The sequence below is a fragment of the Doryrhamphus excisus genome, linkage group LG18, assembly GCF_037039965.1.
Source record: "Doryrhamphus excisus strain RoL-2023G ecotype Guam linkage group LG18, RoL_Dexc_Guam_v1.1, whole genome shotgun sequence".
Classification (NCBI taxonomy): Eukaryota; Metazoa; Chordata; class Actinopteri; order Syngnathiformes; family Syngnathidae; genus Doryrhamphus; species Doryrhamphus excisus.
The window spans coordinates 16,943,679-16,965,347 of NC_136374.1; the positions used below are offsets into that span (position 1 = coordinate 16,943,679).

The window sequence follows — 21,669 nt, forward strand, 5'->3', positions numbered from 1 at the left end:
ACTACAACATTTAAAAAGCAGTATCGGTATTTGTGTGACTGAGTATGTTATGATATTTTACCACTCTACAGTTCTTGCTTGAGGACGTTTGGGTTCAAATGAAATACAGCCTCTCAAATTTTTCCAACAACTAAAAATGTCACGTATCAAAAGAAAAAAAAAAAAAACATGAGAAGTGTTCCTGTTTTCCGTGACCGCCGCTGCTGCAGAGGCACTGAACAAAGTGCTTTCCAGCTGTGTGCAGAGGTGAGACTGTAAAAAGTCAACTAGGCGGAGACCTTTAAGCTGCAGAGTGAAAGACTCCCGTCAATGTTCAGGCGGTGGAAACCATCCCTGTCATGTGTACGAGTGATGAGAGAAACTGCGAATGCCTTCTGACACCAAGAATTCAACGCGCACACCCACTCTAAAACACTTGGCACCTCATCAGCTGGGAGGTTCGGCTTTTAAGCCAGGAAAACACTCACACGTCGTCACCCATTTTCCTTAACTTGTCACAAAAATTATTCCTGTGTAGATTTTTTTTTCCCAAAAATTGTTCAAAAAGGCATAAAGCCCTAATAGTCTGTGGGAAGTGGATGTGCATCGTTCAAAATACACTCCGGATCCAAATTTGGAGACTAGTTGTTGCAAAAATTTACATTTTGCACAGTCGGATCTTAAGAAGGTTCTAAGTAGAGCTGAAAAGTGCTTTCTTGTTAATTGCCTGCAAAATGTGTTTCAGCACGTTTGATGCCAGAGTTTCCAGATGGATTTCCAGGGGGCATCCAAAGGCTGTGGTCTTAATCTATTGATCATCTGGTGGCAGACGATTTTACTCTATTTTCTATTTTTATGTTGAATATATTGTGTAATACAAGTAAAAAGGTGACTACACGGGTGTTATTTCATGTTTAGACAGCTCTAATAATGTTAAAAAAATGTATTAAGAGGGTCATGAACAGGTTTTCTACGCTTGAAATAACTGATTAACTGTGGTATTACGGTACATACTGTATTAATGAAGTAACCAGCCAACAGACGATATCATCAATAAACTATATCTACAGACAACTTCCTGTTGCTTCATGATTATGTACGTTTCAGTCTCCTTTATGGGTCAGAGAGTTAAAGTAAAAATTTTGCCCATCATCCATAGTGCTTATGTGAGATATGAACACACTCTTTTCTGTATGTTTTAAAGATATAAAAACAGATAAAAAGAGAAAAAAATAAATACAACAAAATACCCGAAGTATTACATATTACATAGCACATAGTATGTTTTAAAGATATAAAAACAGATAAAAAGAGAAAAAAATAAATACAACAAAATACCCGAAGTATTACATATTACATAGCGCATAGTATGTTTTAAAGATATAAAAACAGATAAAAAGAGAAAAAAATAAATACAACAAAATACCAGAAGTATTACATATTACATAGCACATAGTATGTTTTAAAGATATAAAAACAGATAAAAAGAGAAAAAAATAAATACAACAAAATACCCGAAGTATTACATATTACATAGCACATAGTATGTTTTAAAGATATAAAAACAGATAAAAAGAGAAAAAAATAAATACAACAAAATACCCGAAGTATTACATATTACATAGCGCATAGTATGTTTTAAAGATATAAAAACAGATAAAAAGAGAAAAAAATAAATACAACAAAATACCCGAAGTATTACATATTACATAGCACATAGTATGTTTTAAAGATATAAAAACAGATAAAAAGAGAAAAAAATAAATACAACAAAATACCAGAAGTATTACATATTACATAGCACATAGTATGTTTTAAAGATATAAAAACAGATAAAAAGAGAAAAAAATAAATACAACAAAATACCCGAAGTATTACATATTACATAGCACATAGTATGTTTTAAAGATATAAAAACAGATAAAAAGAGAAAAAAATAAATACAACAAAATACCCGAAGTATTACATATTACATAGCGCATAGTATGTTTTAAAGATATAAAAACAGATAAAAAGAGAAAAAAATAAATACAACAAAATACACGAAGTATTACATATTACATAGCACATAGTATGTTTTAAAGATATAAAAACAGATAAAAAGAGAAAAAAATAAATACAACAAAATACCAGAAGTATTACATATTACATAGCGCATAGTATGTTTTAAAGATATAAAAACAGATAAAAAGAGAAAAAAATAAATACAACAAAATACCAGAAGTATTACATATTACATAGCACATAGTATGTTTTAAAGATATAAAAACAGATAAAAAGAGAAAAAAATAAATACAACAAAATACCCGAAGTATTACATATTACATAGCACATAGTATGTTTTAAAGATATAAAAACAGATAAAAAGAGAAAAAAAGAAATACAGCAAAAAACAGAAGTATTACATATTACATAGTACATAGTATTAGTGTGCTTGTTTTGCTACATTGTCAACGTTTATTAAAACCCTGTTGGGGGTTTTGTTGGGTCTTTGTTGATGGAAATGATTGTGTTAGTTTCATCTTGAACCCAATGCATTTACAATGACGGGAAATTTGTTTTGAAATTAGACCAACTTGGAAGTCAGTATGACCCTTTCAAAACAGTATCTTCAAAACAATCTGTTCTCTGATGTATTGGGTTCCTCATATGCCCACATTTCAACTCATCTAAGTACTATTGGAAAAATGAGATGGAATTTATTGAATGGGATCTAATTTGAAAGCGACTATTGATTGACCACAGCAAAAGAATAATACCCCAGTTATGGAGAGTAGATCTCCTGAGGACGCCACGCGAGCTGATAGTGCTTTTTCAAATGACTGAGAACATGAAACTGAACGTCATCTAATAAATGTGTTGGGAAGGTCGTGTTTGAACGGCAACTGGGCAAATTAGAAAGCTCGTTTTGCAATAACTGAGGATGATTGAAAAGAAGGAATTCTCTTCTGAGAAGAACTGAGAAACTGTGCATGGTACAGAAACAGAAAAAGTTACAGGTACAAAAAAGGCTTCGAGTGTAAATGTCAGGATTCCCACCGGATGACTATTCTTTCGTCCCAGATCCGAGGCAGGACGTTCAAGTTGTTAACGACTCCTCCCCTCCTGAGGGCTATCCTGCAGTTCGTCTCTTTGTCGTCTTGGAACTTTGCACTGACAAGCTCATTTTTTGGCTCTTTGTTGAATTATGGACTCCTATAGAGCAGCTACCCACAATAACCTGCACAGAAAGCTTTCTACATTTTCCAGAATCTGCTTCTATTCCATCTGTATTTCATTGTTTCCTTATTTTCCATGCTTTTTTTTTTGCCTCCAGCCATGCACACTCCCAAACGTTCCCGAGGACTTCCGGAACAAACCATTTGGAGAGCTACTAGAAAAGTGGTTAGGGGCTCCTGGTAGCTCATGAGCCACTGGCTGGAAACCCCTGACTTACGGTGGATGAACTTAAAGAGTGGTAATGTAGGTCAGTGTTTATTAAGTGCAGACAATAAAAATTTCACATGTGGGAGAACCTTCCGGGCCTGGATTGGTCTTGTCAGCCATCTCCGAGACCCACAGCCACACAGCCATTACTTTCCCTGACAACTAGGAACATCTATGAAGGAGTACCATATTTTCTGGACTATAAGTTGCACCGGAGTATAAGTCGCACAAGGCCAAAAATGCATAATTAGGTAGAAAAAAACATACATAAGTCGCACTGGAGTATAAGTCGCATTTTTTGTGAGTAATTTATTTTACAATCTACTTGACCAAAACAGACGTTACGTACTCTTGGAAGGCAAGTTCTAACAATAAAAGAATAGAGAACAGGCTGAATAGGTGTAAGATATGCTAACACAATGCTTATTCAGCTACACAAAAAATAAACATGAACAGAAAAGGTGTCCAGTGTTTATGGAACATAAACACTTTTTTCATTTATAAGTCGCTCTGGAGTATAAGTCGCAGGAACAGCCAACCTATGAATAAAAAGTGCCACTTATAGTCTGAAAATACGGTAATTCTGTTTGTTTCCCCAATACAGTAAAGTCTCGTTATATCGATATTCTCGGGAGTCGGAAAAAATATCGATATAACCGGACTATCCATATATCCGATCCTGCGCCGAACTGCATTAAAAGTGGGCGGATCTTTGATATGGCATGTAATTTTCTCCTTGAGTTCATGGATTGCGTATCTAGCATGCTTTTGTACTACAATACATTTTGTACTACAGTAAATAAAAACAAACTTACGCTGCAGTGATTACCGGTTACCGGGACATAATTCACCCCGGAACTATCGATAGGGAAGGTGTTGCCACCCGGAGGGGTAGGCGCGAGGGACGGGTGTTTTCCGCTGTGTGTGCTGCACTCTGGTGGTGGAAGTGTGAAAAATAAAGTTGACAGGAAGCAGCCGTTCGCCGTGTTCTTTTTTGGTATTGAAATCCTTAAGCAAAGATTGATTTAAGCTGCTTTTGTATCGATATAAGCAGACCAAATTGGCTGGCGGGAGATGAAAAGGGCATCCTAGTAACCGGATTATCATAATAACCGTGTATCGTACTAACGGAGCTAATTATATCATAAAAGACTAGAAATTTGCCGGGAAATGAAAATAGTATCGTAATAAGTAGTAATTCGTTTTAACCGTTATCGATATAACAAGACTTTACTGTAATGTTGCTCACTTATTTGATGTTGATGTTGCCATCCAATTTTTAAGTGTGCAGATCACTTGGATTACAACCAACAGTTTACTGCATTTGGTCTTTCCAAACAAAAGATCAGGCATGAATGCAAAAGAAATAAAAATGTGAAATGGCATCCATGTCATTTGAGCTCTTAAAGCCAATGATAAAACCATTGCCAATAGGGTGTAACAAAATTACTAACCTTAGGGAGAGGAGAAGCTCTATAAATTACCACCATGGATGAGGACACACACACACACACACACACACACTGTCCATTTGGAGACTGCTAGCTTCTCAATTACCCACTGCTGATTCTACAATGCCCCCGCCATTCAAGACCTCATTTGACTTTATTACAACCGCCAGCAAAAAGTGCGCCATTAATCAAATTCTAGTAGCGAAGTGTTAGCAGCCACCATGAAAGTAAAGAAATGGACTGCCTGATCCTCTGTTCTGCCGCCGGCGACTAAGAGAAAGTGACCCGACATCCATCACGCTCTCAAATAAAAGCACACAATGTATCAAAAGGGCGGAGCTGCCGACTCTCTCTGAGCTTTTGGTCTCACTCATAGCTGAGGCAGATACTCAGCAATTAGGAGCAGGACTCCATTGTCTGTCTTTTATTATTCAAGTTGTAGTAAATATTTCATTTATCGGCCTTTTCCATCTGCCACTACACGCATGTCAGAGGAAACACCTTGGATGCAGGAGCTGAAACAAGCCAGCGGAGGACAGGAGCGTTAAAAGAGGTAAAAATGTGAACTGATAGAACATGCACACAATGCATCACTGATTCTTTTATCTCCCTTGATGCCACCAACGCTCGGCAGGAGAGCAAATGACACCCCAGGCAACGACAACGGCAGGCAATCTTTTACTTTGTTTGCCATCAATGCTCTTGTCTCCTCTTGTTTGTTTTGGAAGGAAATCACTTTCATTTGCTAAAACTGCTACGTCGGAGTGTTTCGAGCCGCATGCGATGTGCTAAAGGGGTAGCACGTTCTGCGGATTCCCATCTGGCTGCTAATTCCCAAGCAGATGACGGCGAGTTGAAGAAAAACCTCGTTAAAGATCTCAACCTTGTATTTGTGTACTTAGCGCGACGTGTTTAAGCCGCCTCAGAGATTGAGAAGTCCAATTGAATCCACAAGGGCAGGAATTTGTTTCCTTAACTGATGGCTCCGCTCAGAGAGAATAGTGATCGATTGTTACCTGCACGAAGAGGAAATTGACTTTCATGTTTTAGAACGCCGTCAATACCGATGGAGCTTACACACGCTTCTTGACACTTTTATGAACATTCAGATTCAAGTCATTATGAAGCGAGATTCTTTCATACGTTACCATGACTGCAGATCGGTAAAGTACTGCATACACAATAACAGATCACGTACCCAAATACGGAAGCAGACAGCGCTGTGACTACACTATTGATGTAAACAGACAACAAGCTGTCCTGAAGATTTACAGGTTTTGAAATGTAGGTCAAATGTAGCGGCTCTAAAGCTGTTGGAACTATTATGCAGCTCAATATTAATATTTAAAATATTTAAAATTTGGAATTTCTATATTGCAGTACATGTGTAGATGTGTATCGTTAAGAGCTGCAACAATTAATTGATTAATCAATGATTAATTCATTCATTTTCTACCGCTTATCCTCACAAGGGTTGTGGGGGGTACTTCACACTCACATTCATACCCATGGACAATTTGGAGTGGCCAATTAGCCTAGCATGTTTTTGGAATGTGGGAGGAAACCGGAGTACCCGGAGAAAGGAATACGCAAACTCCACACAGAGATGGCCGAGGGTGGAATCGAACTCGGGTCTCCTACCTGTGAGGCCTGCGCGCTGACCACTCGATTGTCAAATTAATCAACAACTATTTTGATGTTCATTCATTCATTTATTTTCTACCGCTTTTCCTCACGAGGGTTGCGAAGGGGGCTGGAGCCTATCCCAGCTGTCTTTGAACGAGAGGCGGGGTACACCCTGGACTGGTGGCCAGCCAATCACAGGGCACATATAGACAAACAACCATTCACACTCACATTCATACCTATGGACAATTTGGAGTGGCTAATTAACCTAGCATGTTTTTTTTTGGAATGTGGGAGGAAACCGGAGTACCCGGAGAAAACCCACGCATGCACGGGGAGAACATGCAAACTCCACACAGAGATGGCCGAGGGTGGAATCGAACTCGGGTCTCCTAGCTGTGAGGCCTGCGCACTAACCACTCAATTGTCAAATTAATCAACAACTATTTTGATGTTCAATTAATCATTTTTTAAAATGTAAACATGTAAATATCATCTGATTTAAGCTTGTCCAAAGTGAATAGTTTTCCATTTCCTTGGTATTCCATAAAAGCGAAACTATTATCTTTGTTTTCCTCAGAACTGCCTTGTTTTTGGAAAACTGTGTTGTCGTTCCAAAGACTGTTTTCTTGGTTCATGTTGATTTGGTCCACTTTCTCTCTTACAGCAGAAACGGTATAAGAACGTTTTTGTGGTTTTCCGACCATGACTTCTTCATGCTGTGGTTTTCCTTAAAGCGATAACCTAACAGTATATTCCTTGAATAACACTGACAGTGAAAATGTAGAACATCATCACTACAATCCAGAAACTGGCGCTCATCGACTCTTCCCAACTCCCCACCATCCAAAGCTGCTTCTTCTCCCGACTCTCAACCAGGACAAGGAATCCAGTTGACCAGGTTTTTTGTGAACAAGCAGCCATCGCTGCACCTCGGGGATGTCAGCTCCACAATGCGCCGTTCAAACGCTTTCTTTTGTATTCTGATCAAGGAATTGATATTCCTGTGGGGCGACTCCTTCTCTGCCAGACACAGTTCCAACATAGCTCAGCAGCCCTGCGCCATCCGTTTCACATCACCTGGCCTCTCAATCATGAGCTGCCCGGGGGCGTTACAGGCATCACTTTCCATCACAACATCAAGGACTTTCCAGTAAATTTGAAATCTGGAGTTGGAGAAGGTATAAGTAGCTATTACCGCCCTCTTTTCCTTGATTGTCACTTCAGTGAATGCTGAGAAAGGCAAAAAAAAAAAAAAAATCACAGTCATGTTATGCACCGATTTTTCGACTTCTTTTAAGAGCGTGTGTATAAATGTGGTCAATTCATAAGATACTCCAAAACAAATCCAAGAATAAAAGTGTGTCTTTCCCTCGCCCTCGTCAAAAGAACCTGTCGGGTTGTTCATGCACATTTCTGATTGCCTGGCAAACCGGTCTTAGTAGTTTTGTTACACCCTATTGGCAATGGTTTTATCATGTTAAATGACATGGATGCCATTTCACATTTGGTGCGAGAATGGATTTTTATTCCTTTTGCATTCATGCCTGATTTTTTTGTTTGGAAAGACCAAATACAGTAAACTGTTGGTTGTAATCCAAGTCATCTTCAAACATAAAAATTGTCAATAAGTGAGCAACATTATTGGAAAAAAAGTACTAGTTACTGTACAAAAAAGTAAATTAATAACAGAATTACCATATTTTCCAGACTATAAGTGGCACTTTTTTTTCATAGGTTGGCTGTTCCTGCAACTTATACTCCAGAGCGACTAATAAATGATAAAATTGGTCTCCACCATACCCAGTGCCCGAACACGTTGTCCATGTGATAGATGTGGCCTGATGCCGTTCACCGGACTAATAATACTGGCCTTTTTTCGGCCTTTATACAAGCCTCCAAAACCAATCCTCAAATTATCCAGAGACCCACTGAGTATTGCGTAGTTTTATTTGGACCAACCCATGATCAATAAACCATGCACATGGGTTGACAACATGACAACTAATTATTATCTCAACTACCCGAGCACTAAGTCAACGACAAATCCACAAGGTTTAATTACAACCTTCTTACATGTAAAAATTTGCATACAGGAAGGAGCCGGCTACTCGATAACGAGAATCTGTCACGGATCTGTCATTGCCCGTATTCGTGTTTAAGGAAAATGCTCATTATGTATACACTCTTCACACTTTGTGATTGGTCAGTCACACAGCGAGAGGAGCTTAGCGGTGCCTTCACATACATGTTGCAAACGGCTCAGCGATTGTCGCAATGCCGCCATTTTATTAGGTTGTTTTTAGCTCGCCACTATTTTGCTTTCTATTTAAAGTTGCTTGTGCAGACACTCAACAACTCAATTCGGGTTGCCTGACCGCTTTTTCCTCTTGAAATGTGTTTTTGTCTTATTATGTCTTATGTCTTATTCCATGAAATCATCATAAAACACGCTATCTACAATATAAGAATTTTAGTTAACTTTCAGTTAGCAGTACACAAACATTGGTAAAGTAAGTGGCGTCGACTGGCCACAATGTTATGTTAAGTAGCACGGGAGCGGCATCAAGCATTCTGCATGTATGGCTTACATGTTGCAAATGGGAATTTGAAAACGGCTCAGCGATTGTCGCAATGCCGCCATTTTATTAGGTTGTTTTTAGCTCGCCACTATTTTGCTTTGTATTTAAAGTTGCTTGTGCAGACACTCAACAACTCAATTGGGGTAACATGACCGCTTTTCCCCCTTGAAATGTGTTTTTGTCTTATTATGTCTTATGTCTTATTCCATGAAATCATCATAAAACACGCTATCTACAATATAAGAATTTTAGTTAACTTTCAGTTAGCAGTACACAAACATTGGTAAAGTAAGTGGCGTCGACTGGCCACAATGTTATGTTAAGTAGCACGAGAGCGGCATCAAGCATTCTGCATGTATGGCTTACATAAGCGCGATAAAATATTACAACCCTCTCAATACGTTGCAGTATGCATCTTGCAATATTAAACATGTTTCATAACTTCGCCGTGCTTTTTCACATGACAGCGGGCACGATCGTGCATCAGTCACAAATGGTGTTTTTTTTTTTTACTGCTTTTTTCAGCTGGTTTGGAGACCCAAGACCCACTCTGAAAGGTTGTGCATGTTTGTATACAAAATATCAGATACATTTTACATAAGAGGGAAAAAAAATCAGAAATGACCGGTAGTGTAAATGGAACCGAAGTGGAGCCGAAAATGTTCAATCATTTATTGAGTATAACCTCAAGCTGAGGCCAGCTGGAGAACTGGACCGGGGTTTTGGCGGTATGACCTGGTTACAGAGATCTAGATCACATGTGTCAAACTCAAAGCCCGGGGGCCAGATGTCTGGGAATAATATGTCAATAATGCGCTTCACCTTTATCACTTTAAATGCATTCATCATTTTTAAAAAAATCATACTGAATGCAGTTCTTCTAAACTTTTACTAAAATCTGATCACGCAACAAGATACTCCAAGCATTTGAATGTTTGTAACCTTGACATTCTCACTTGACTCCTCATTTCAAAGCAAGTTATCCATCACTTTGCTTGGAAAAATATAACCATCAAATGCATTGGCAATTGTACAACAGTATCACGAGGTTATATTCATATTTCTATTCATATGTATGGACAGTTACAAGGCAGCCATAATGGCAATGTGGCCCCCAATGGAAACACCCCTATCAAAGATCTGCTCTAGTTAAATATTGTATGAAATGCTCTCAGCTGGAGACAGCCAGACCGTGAAATGCTTGTCAGTGATGCAGCTTCCGTCCCAAAACAGTCGGTCAATTTTAGTGCACACGTGATGAGGAAGGGGGAACTTCCCTTTTTGTTTACAATTCCATAAAGTTCTACTATCTTCATGTCAAACAAATGCAAATCGGGCCGGCATCATTGCAGCACAGCGCGACAAACGCCACACGCATATGCCACTCATAGTTGTGATTGCTGTCAGTTTGTGAGAATGATGAGAATGTAATGGTAATGGTAATGGTAATGGTAATGGTAGTGGTAATGGTAATGGTAATGGTAATGGTAATGGTAATGGTAATGGTAATGGTAATGGTAATGGTAATGGTAGTGGTAATGGTAATGGTAATGGTAATGGTTTTATTTCATTTGAACATGCATCAGATTCCAATTGAGTGCATCCCATAATCAGTTCCCAGTTCCACATGTCCAAAAGGAGTAGGAAGAAGCAAAGCTTATTAAATCCTACCCCTCCATCTGGTACTTTTACAATCACTAACTGTTACATTTGTTCACTTCCTGCTTTCCTAATATAGTTTAAGGTTTTTTTCTTGCTTTTTTTTCAATTTTTTTATTTTAATTTTTTTTCGCACATACCGAAGTACGAGGTGATATGACATCAGATTCCAATTGAGTGCATCCCATAATCAGTTCCCAGTTCCACATGTCCAAAAGGAGTAGGAAAAAGCAAAGCTTATTAAATCCTACCCCTCCATCTGGTATTTTTACAATCAGTAACGGTTACATTTGTTCACTTCCTGCTTTCCTAATCGTTTAAGTTATTTTTTTTATTTAAATTTTTCTTGTCACATACCGAAGTAGGAGTGATATGAGCATCCAATGCCATAATGGGTACCATAGTAAGTGTCAATATAGTGATTGAATTGGTTGTTTTTAGCCAATTAGTTTTTTAGAATGTTATTATTTTCACACACACGTGTTTTAATCGTGTGGAAAATATCCTCACGTCTTGCAAAAGAGTCCTTGATTCATTGTAGACTCCTGCTACACCGTTCTTCCAAAACCAGTTTCAACGTGTCTGTTAAATCCATCGAACCGCGCGGTCGTAATGAAAAATCTTCACATCGTGACAATTCCTTTAGGACCTGGCAATCCACGTCCGTCCTCCGACAGCGATTTAACCCTTCTCGTCCCAGTTGTGGGCCCAAGCGGGATGCGGTTCATTGCTGCCCGATGTTGTCTTTGTTTTCGAAATTGCTGAAAATGGTGTTTACTTTAATAGTCATCTTTAAACAGCTTCTTGTGTTGAAGCTAAAGTTGGCGGCATTACGTTGCACAACAGGTCCAACAAAGAGAAACTGCTGGGCTTCCAACTGAGAGCAGTTCTTCATGGAAATAGCTCCTCGGACTTTGGATGGCGAGTGTTGTGATTCCCGTTTTTGCTCAGCACTTGACTCTGCCGGGCACGACATACATTTGTATACATTTGTCTTTGACAAGCTTAAAGAGTGACAAGCGACCTGGCATTGACCAGTAGACCGCCAATCAACAAGTTGAAGACCCCCGCCCGAAAGAGAGATAAATACTACTTGAAGCGAGGTTGAGGTTGGACGAGAAGCTTGGTAATTACACTAGCGGCCATTATTCTTGTCTGACCGGCAAACTGTTCCCGGAGGAAATAAGTGTGGTAGATTGTATTTACTGTACGGTTGAGGGAAAGCCGGCACTCGGAATATACATTAGTCATGTGCAGACACCCGGGCCACCAACGGAGGTTCCCCGGAGAGTGCTACATAGTCCGTACGGTGAATTGTAGTCCAATCAGACAGGGTGACAAGTGTGTAAGAGAGAGGATAAATGATACAAGGTGGAATGAAACTAAGAGGCGATTGTGTTTAGTAGCTATAATTAGCCTCTTAAAAACCTGCGCAGGGGGGCACGCGCATCTAATGCATCCGGCTGCGACGCCATTAGAGCCACTTCCTTTATCACTCTATGTTAGAGCGACAGAAACAGAGTGGAGGCAGTATGACAGCTTTATCTCTCCGCTATACCAGACTTCCATTAGCACACCTTAGCAGAAGAATACGAGGGTGTTTTCTGGACACCCCAGGAGTCTACAAAACAAGCATTAAGATCCACTTGGAAAGAGCTTTAACGCTAACAAAGGCGTTGGATGCAATGACTCAAAATGCGATTTATCTTTACTCATTTTCTGTGTCACAAACGCTCAACGCGGCCACTTACCGAAATCGATATGGAATAAATGAAATTTTCACTCTGTCGCAAAATGATTCATCGGCCTGTTTTCACAGAAAGCGAACAAACAAAGCAGCAGAGGCAGGTGAAAACATAACCTTGGCACAGGCAATAACAGATAAATCATTTCCCATATTTCATCAAGATGATATAAGCCTTAATACAAATCATTTTTGGACACTGTCTGGAATTTTTTTTTTAATAAAAACTCTTGTTTTCTTTTTGTTTTGTTTTACCTAAACAAAAAATGATTACCATTACTTACCAAACTCACTGAACTTTTTTTAGTTTTATGTTTATTTCATCTGTATAAATTCAGGCTTTGATATTTGGTAATGGTAATGGTAATGGTTTTATTTCATTTGAACATGCATCAGATTACAATTGAGTGCATCCCATAATCAGTTCCCAGTTCCACATGTCCAAAAGGAGTAGGAAGAAGCAAAGCTTATTAAATCCTACCCCTCCATCTGGTACTTTTACAATCAGTAACTGTGACATTTGTTCACTTCCTGCTTTCCATAATACAGTTTAAGGCAGGGGTCTCAAACACGCGGCCCGCGGGCCAAATGTGGCCCGCAGGACACTAGTTTGAGGCCCCCGCCTTGATATGAAAGTTTAATGTAAAGTTTGATATGGATGCTGTATGGTATCATGTACCCAGAAGAAATTATTACGTTTGATTAATGTTTATGTTAAAGGTTAAATAACTGTTAATAGTTATCCTCCCTATCCGTGTGGAAGTGGTAAGTTTTGGGCTATTTAAGTTGAAAGGAAATAACTTGAAGGCTACCGTTTAGGTCGCTAGCTCTCTAGTTTGCGAGTTAGCATGTGTCTCAAGACCCTGCAGTTGTGCAATATGTTGTAAATAAAAAGAGTATAAATGTGACTATAGACTACAGTATAACTGTTACATTTGTTCACTTCCTGCTTTCCTAACATAGTTTAAGTTTTGGTGTTTTTTTAATTATTCTTTTATTTTTTTTTTGTCACATACCAAAGTAGGAGGTGATATGAGCATCCAATGCCATAATGGGTACCATAGTAAGTGTCAATATAGTGATATATATAGCACATCATGACTGGTTCAAGACGCTTCATCCTTGTATTTAGCAAATTTATTTTATTTATTAATTTGTTTTATTAATTTTTATTAATTTTTTTTTAGTTTTTAAAATTTTTGAAATTTTTTTATTTTTTGTCCCGTACCAAAATATGAGGTGATATGAGCATCCAATGCCATAATGGGTACCATAGTAAGTGTCAATATAGTGATATATACGTATAGCACATCATGACTGGTTCAAGACTCTTCATCCTTGTATTTAGCAAACATCAACTGCTTGTATTGTTTCTTGAATTGGCTCATCGTTGTGCATTGTTTGAGGGTCTTACTCAATTCCTTTCCAGTATTTTGGAACATACTTGTAATATCACAGAAGAAAATAATAAGTGGATGTAAAAAAAAATCTATTTTGGGGGTCCAATATATTGCTGACCTTTGCAACTCACGTGTACAAGGTAGTAGAACTGATGTTCTATTCTCTTTTTATTTCTCTTGCTTCCGTCGCATCAGATGATATGACCTTTTTTCATTGTGAAGCCATTTTCTCCCCAGTAGGTTTAAGGTAAAAAAAAACAAAACAGATAAAATCACATATCATCAGATTGCAGTTAAGGAAACTAAACTGTATTAAATTTGTCATATTGTTGCTAATTGTTGACGAGGGTCGCATCGTTATGTCATTATGAAGTGATACGCAAAGCCTTTGAGATTCTCTCATACGTTACCATGACTGCATATCGGTAAAGTACTGCATACACAATAACAGATCAAGTACCCAAATACGGAAGCAGACTACACTATTGATGTAAACAGACAACAAGCTGTCCTGAAGATTTACAGGTTTTGAAATGTAGGTCAAATGTAGCGGCTCTAAAGCTGTTAGAACTATTATGCAACTCGATATTAATATTTAACCACCACAAAAAATTTTGAATTTCAATATTGCAGTACATATGTAGATGTGTATCGTTTAGAGCTGCAACAATTAATTGATTAATCAATGATTAATTCATTCATTTTCTACCGCTTATCCTCATGATGGTCGCGGGGATGCTGGAGCCTATCCCAACTGTCTTCGAGCGAGAGGCAGGGTACACCCTGGACTGGTGGCCAGCCAATCACAGGGCACATATAGACAAACAACCATTCACACTACACTGTTGTGTCTTTACAAACTATTTTAATGAGGAAGTCTCTCTCGAAAAAATGATCGCCAAATTCCAATTTCTAAACAGCAGTTCTTAGAATTGATCTTTTACTCAGGCAAACATCGCTAGTGGACACACACAAACACCCACACGGGCTCAATGCCAAGCATCTGTATGTATAAAAGTGTATCAGCACCTGTTACACACCCAAGTACCTCAGCGCAAAGACTTTAAATCCGGGGTTCCCGGAACAAGAAAATCCCCATAACTGAAACAAAATGTCACTTTCTTTCCTGAGCTGCCAAAATCACACAAAAGCCTCATCAGGTGGAGAAGATGCCAGCTGGACGAGTTTCAGCAGGCATTCTATTCTTGTCTCCTTTGTCGTTGCGTACGTCTGCCTATCCTAGATAGGTAATGATGATCTCCACACAAGTACCCGGAATACTCCGAGCCGACTCATTTCAAATAGTTCCATGATAGCAGAAGGAGAAATCCACTTGGCCAATATCTTCAAAAGGCAGATGTGGACAGATAAGGTGAATGGGTTGATGTCGAGCAGCAGCGTTTGGTTCGCTCGCTACTGCACTACCAAGAGCTGCTCAGTCAACTGGAGCAGCAGATCTTGTTGATGTCTGACTTAAAGCTGCTAGTGTAGTGTATCATTAGTGTGAACGTGGAGCTAACAAATAAACATCTTCAGACACAGTTCATGTCTTGTCGATTAATAATGCATTATGAATCTTTATTTGTTTTCTTTATTTGTTTTTGGTGCACTAGTTTTAATTTATTTAGAATTATCAGCAATTCTATCTATCTATCATGATCCCTGCATTTTTTTAATGTATATATACACTACCGCTCAAAAGTTTGGGATCACTCGGAAAATTTGTATGGCTTTTTCTTGGTAGTCCTGCCATGAAGTCCAGCATCCTGAAGTGGCCGCTATCACTGTTGATACTGACACTGGTGTTTGACGGCTACTATTTAGTGCAGCTGCCAGGTGACGACCTGTGAGGTGTCTTTGTCTTAAACTACACACTCTCAGATATTTGTGCAGCGTTTTTCTGTCCTTGTTAGACCCGGTTTGTGCTGCTCTCTGAGGGGAGTAGTTAACAGCATGGTAAGAGATTTTAGTTTTAGTTTAGAAAACTCAACTAAAAATCTAATCATCTATTAGCCTAATAAAATGATGAACTTGGATTAGCAGCCATACCAGGAGATTGATGCCGAGGACTGACAGTTGTTGATAGTAGGCCTCTATGCAAAAATGTACATCCTTCTTTGAAAATCATCTCATTCATTTTAAGTGTTTGTGAAATGGCTAAATTGTTTGTGAACTGCATGAGAATGTGTTTTTCTTTGGAAAACAAAGAAATTTGCAAGTGATCCCAAACTTTTGAGCGGTTGTGTACGTAAGTCGCACTGGAGTATAAGTCGCATTTTTTGCGGGTAATTTATTTTCCAAACTACTTGACCAAAACAGACATTAGGTCCTCTTGGAAGGCAAGTTCTAACAATAAAAGAATAGAGAACAGGCTGAATAGGTGTAAGATATGCTAACACAATGCTTATTCAGCTACACAAAAAATAAACATAAACAGTGTCCAGTGTTGTATGTAACATAAACACTTTTTTCATTTATAAGTCGCTCTGGAGTATAAGTCGCAGGACCAGCCAACCTATGAAAAAAAGTGCGACTTATAGTCCGGAAAATACGGTATATTATTATAGACAGTGACTTCTCCATTGAACTGTATTAGAAATGTATATTCTGTATAATTCCAAATTACTTTTTAACATTTTCTGTAGTAAAAATATCTGAATTGGGACATTTCCCAATCCAATACAGGGCAGAAACCTAAGTAGCCTAAACCTGGAGCCTATACCAGCTGTCTTTGGGCGAGAGGCAGGAGGCCGCACCAAACATAAACATAACCAAAGCATCAGCCAAAGTACATGCTGCTCGTGGACGGTGACGGCGGACAATGTTGCTTGTCAAAATTTTGTGACTTTGTCGCTTAAAGCAAGATCTGATGCCGTGTCTGTGAAGAGATAGACCGATGCTCCGACAAAATGAAGGCCCTCACTGATGCTGACTGCAGATCAATAATCATAAGATAACCATGTCTGCCTCTCAACGTCTGTTGTTGACGGTTGGTATACGATGTGCCCTGCAGGGAGGTTGTGAGAGCAAAACAAAATAAGTCATTTAGCCGACTGGTTTCAGTGCATCTACACATGGACTGAATAATTAAAATGAAATCAATCTCAGAGACGTTAAGAAGACGGGATGGAGAGAATCCAACACTAGCTGCAATCATGCATCTGATATGGAGAATCTAACCTGGGTTACAGTGGAATAGAAAACTATAACAGCAGGCTCCACTCTCGGTGTGGCTTCTCAGGATGCCAAATATTGCATCAGTATTTCAGCAGCCTGCAATTTGACAGTCAAATTTGATGCTCCGTAATAATGGAAGTAAGCAGGAATGATACTTAGATCTATTGGTGGATTTTTGTATATAAACGCTAGAAATAAACGATGGGCTGCCTTCTAATGAAACGTGTTTACGGTGAACGTGAACGTGAACACTTTATTAATGCAGCATGTGTTCCTCCTTCCTCCGACATTCCCAGCACGGACATTTAATTGACATTGGAGATTCAATTTTCCACCTAGTGAGCGCCTGAAAACAAACACAGTGCGTGGAAAATAAGTGCACTTTGTTACTATAAGAAGAACAGTCTGATTGCTCTCCTGTCATTATTTATTTCTCTCTCTCACTGTGGGCATCAGGGGGGGCGGGCGGGCGGGGGTTGAGGAATGTGGGGAACATATTTTTCACCTCAAACTTTGATGATGATGATCAAAGTTTTCCAAGCTTCAGCTTCAGTCGTTAATGAAAAAAGGCAAAGAATCCAAACAAAGTGTTCTTTATGAATTCCCTGTCGCTCTTCATTCACTTGCATAATGCATGAACTCAGACGTGACATTTTAAATAAAGAAACGCTTGGAAGTGCTTAGAAATGCTATAAGGGTCCTGGTTGCTCAGTACAATATGTCTAACAAATGTGATGTGCAGATACTTCCATTTGTACATTTTTCATGCTAATAAAAGAACATATGTGTGCTTACATTTTATCTTTATGTCTTTATGTGTGGTTAGCGCACAGGCCACACAGCTAGGAGACCCGGGTTCGATTCCCCGGTGAATGTTTGTTTGTCTATCTTACACCTATTCAGCCTGTTCTCTATTCTTTTATTGTTAGAACTTGCCTTCCAAGAGGACCTAATGTCTGTTTTGGTCAAGTAGTTTGGAAAATAAATGACCCGCAAAAAATACGACTTATACTCCAGTGCGACTTATGTATGTTTTTTTCTACCTAATTATGCATTTTTGGCCTTGTGCGACTTATACTCCAGTGCGACTTATGTATGTTTTTTTTGGACCTAATTATGCATTTTTGGCCTTGTGCGACTTATACTCCAGAGCGACTTATGTATGTTTTTTTTGGACCAAATTATGCATTTTTGGCCTTGTCCGACTTATACTCCAGTGCGACTTATGTATGTTTTTTTTGGACCTAATTATGCATTTTTGGCCTTGTCCGACTTATACTCCAGTGCGACTTATGTATGTTTTTTTTTTGACCTAATTATGCATTTTTGGCCTTGTGCGACTTATACTCCAGAGCGACTTATGTATGTTTTTTTTGGACCTAATTATGCATTTTTGGCCTTGTGCGACTTATACTCCAGAGCGACTTATGTATGTTTTTTTTGGACCTAATTATGCATTTTTGGCCTTGTGCGACTTATACTCCAGAGCGACTTATGTATGTTTTTTTTTAACCTAATTATGCATTTTTGGCTTTGTCCGACTTATACTCCAGTGCGACTTATGTATGTTTTTTTTCTACCTAATTATGCATTTTTGGCCTTGTCCGACTTATACTCCAGTGCGACTTATGTATGTTTTTTTTGGACCTAATTATGCCTTTTTGGCCTTGTGCAACTTATACTCCAGTGCGACTTATGTATGTTTTTTTTGGACCTAATTATGCATTTTTGGCCTTGTGCGACTTATACTCCAGTGCGACTTATGTATGTTTTTTTTGGACCTAATTATGCATTTTTGGCCTTGTCCGACTTATACTCCAGTGCGACTTATGTATGTTTTTTTTGGACCTAATTATGCATTTTTGGCCTTGTGCGACTTATACTCCGGAGCGACTTATGTATGTTTTTTTTTAACCTAATTATGCATTTTTGGCTTTGTCCGACTTATACTCCAGTGCGACTTATGTATGTTTTTTTTCTACCTAATTATGCATTTTTGGCCTTGTGCGACTTATACTCCAGAGCGACTTTATGTATGTTTTTTTTGGACCTAATTATGCATTTTTGGCCTTGTCCGACTTATACTCCAGTGCGACTTATGTATGTTTTTTTTGGACCTAATTATGCATTTTTGGCCTTGTCCGACTTATACTCCAGTGCGACTTATGTATGTTTTTTTTCTACCTAATTATGCATTTTTGGCCTTGTGTGACTTATACTCCAGTGCGACTTATGTATGTTTTTTTTGGACCTAATTATGCATTTTTGGCCTTGTGCGACTTATACTCCAGAGCGACTTATGTATGTTTTTTTGGACCTAATTATGCATTTTTGGCCTTGTCCGACTTATACTCCAGAGCGACTTATGTATGTTTTTTTTGGACCTAATTATGCATTTTTGGCCTTGTCCGACTTATACTCCAGAGCGACTTATGTATGTTTTTTTTGGACCTAATTATGCATTTTTGGCCTTGTCCGACTTATACTCCAGTGCGACTTATGTATGTTTTTTTTCTACCTAATTATGCATTTTTGGCCTTGTGCGACTTATACTCCAGTGCGACTTATGTATGTTTTTTTTGGACCTAATTATGCATTTTTGGCCTTGTCCGACTTATACTCTAGAGCGACTTATGTATGTTTTTTTTTGACCTAATTATGCATTTTTGGCCTTGTCCGACTTATACTCCAGAGCGACTTATGTATGTTTTTTCTGCCTAATTATACATTTTTGGCCTTGTGCGACTTATACTCCAGTGCGACTTATGTATGTTTTTTTTTTTACCTAATTATGCATTTTTGGCCTTGTCTGGAGCAACTTATGTATGTTTTATTTATGTATTTATGTATGTCATTTGAGCTTTTAAAAGTCCCTAACTATGCATTTTTGGCCTTGTGCGTCTTATACTCCGGAGCGACTTATAGTCCAGAAAATACAATAATTGTCGACAAAAGCAATACTATTGAGTTGCAGTCCAAATCATTCAATCCCCAATCCTACCCTGTACCCTAAAGTCCCCAAGATTAAAGAACACATTCAACTTGATCAACATTTCCCGTAAAGTTGATCTGTGTTGTATAACAGTAAAAATGAAATAATAAATTGACTTTCTTTCAAGACTATGATAGGAAACAGGTTGTGGTGGACCTTCACCTTCACCTTCACCTTCACCGTACGGACATTTGTCCATGTGATCCGCATGCTTCGCTTACACTGCATACAAAGCAGAGGCCAATTGTTGCAAACGGACAAAATATGCATCACAATAGTCTGCCTCCGCCCACGTTTGTTTATCCGCATTCGCCAATCATTTCCCATCACGCTGCCACTCATTGGTCACCTACTCTGACATTCACAGCCGTACTGAAACAGCAAAAGGGCAAACTCCAAACACTGACTAACTTTGCCATTTGCTGATTGTTTTTTCGATGTGTAATCCAAAATAACAATCATGTGTTGTGTTTGAAGGTTACATTGAAAATGATTCTGTTTTGGCTGGTTTGATTGTTTTGTCTCAAATGAATCATTTGAGGCGCATCGATGCAGCGGAGCAGATCCGGTAATTTGGATTTCCTGTTCGATGATGTAATCATACTTTTTCCGATGAATCACTTCTTACAGTATCGTCTCACAAGATTTGCCCACGACTCTGTGAAGCAGAAAGTTCTCAGTTGACTGATCGATCTGTGTTCTTACCATCACCCATGGTCATGAACTTTGGGTGGTGACCCAAAGGACACGATCACGGGTATGAGCATCCAAAATGAGCTCTCAATGAGAGTTAAGGTGAGAAGCACCGTTATCCGGTAGAAACTCGAAATAGAACCTCTGCTCCTCCACGCTGAGAGGAGCCATGATGGCTTGGTAAGGACGTTTCTCGGACACCTCCATGGGGAGATGTTCAGGCCACATCCGACTAGTAAGAACTCGGATAACCAGAAGAAAACAGAGCGTCGTTGCTACATTCATGACTTTATCTTGATATGTGCATAGATAACTGCTTAAAGCAGGGGTCTCAAACATGCGGCCCGCGGGCCAAATGTGGCCCTCAGGACGCTAGTTTAGGCCCCCCCCCTTGATATGAAATTTTAATGTTAGTGCGGCCCGCGCAAGTTTGATATGGATGCTGTATGGTATCATGTACCCAGAAAAAATGATTACGTTTGATTCATGTTCATGTTAAAGGTTAAATAACTGTTAATAGTTATCCTCCCTATCCGTGTGGAAGTGGTAAGTTTTTGGATTTTTTTAAGTTCAAAGGAAATAACTTGGAGGCTACCGTTTCGGTCGCTAGCTCTCTAGTTTGCGAGTTAGCATGTGTCTCAAGACCCTGCAGTTGCGCAATATGTTGTAAATAAAAAGAGTATAAATGTGACTATAGTCGTGTTTTGTCATGTCTACAGGGCTCTAATAATGCTTTGTTCATTTTAATCTGAAAAAAAATAATTTGTCTACCCACCATCTTTATGTGGTTTCTTAAGTTTTTATTATTTGCCGTTTTATTATTATTATTATATTTATTTATTACTGATTTATTCTTGATTTGTTTATTTATTTTTCATCTTATTTTGTGCAGAAAAATAAAAATTAAGATATTTGAGAACAGTGGAATGTTTTATCAGAG

The 21,669-nt window shown here is 38.7% G+C and overlaps 1 protein-coding gene across 4 annotated transcripts in view; it reads right to left on the reverse strand.

Moving 5' to 3' along the window:
* Nucleotides 1–21,669, reverse strand: part of cpne5b (copine Vb) — a 114,785-nt gene that overhangs the window by 48,118 nt on the left and 44,998 nt on the right. Inside the window, exon 1 of one of the 4 annotated variants that reach the window (XM_078798383.1) lies at nucleotides 13,986–15,641. The exons of the other annotated variants lie outside the window; for them this stretch is intronic. The gene's annotated coding sequence lies outside the window, so the exon portion shown is untranslated. Of the gene's footprint in view, nucleotides 1–13,985; nucleotides 15,642–21,669 lie in introns of those variants that run through there. 4 annotated transcript variants of the gene reach the window in all.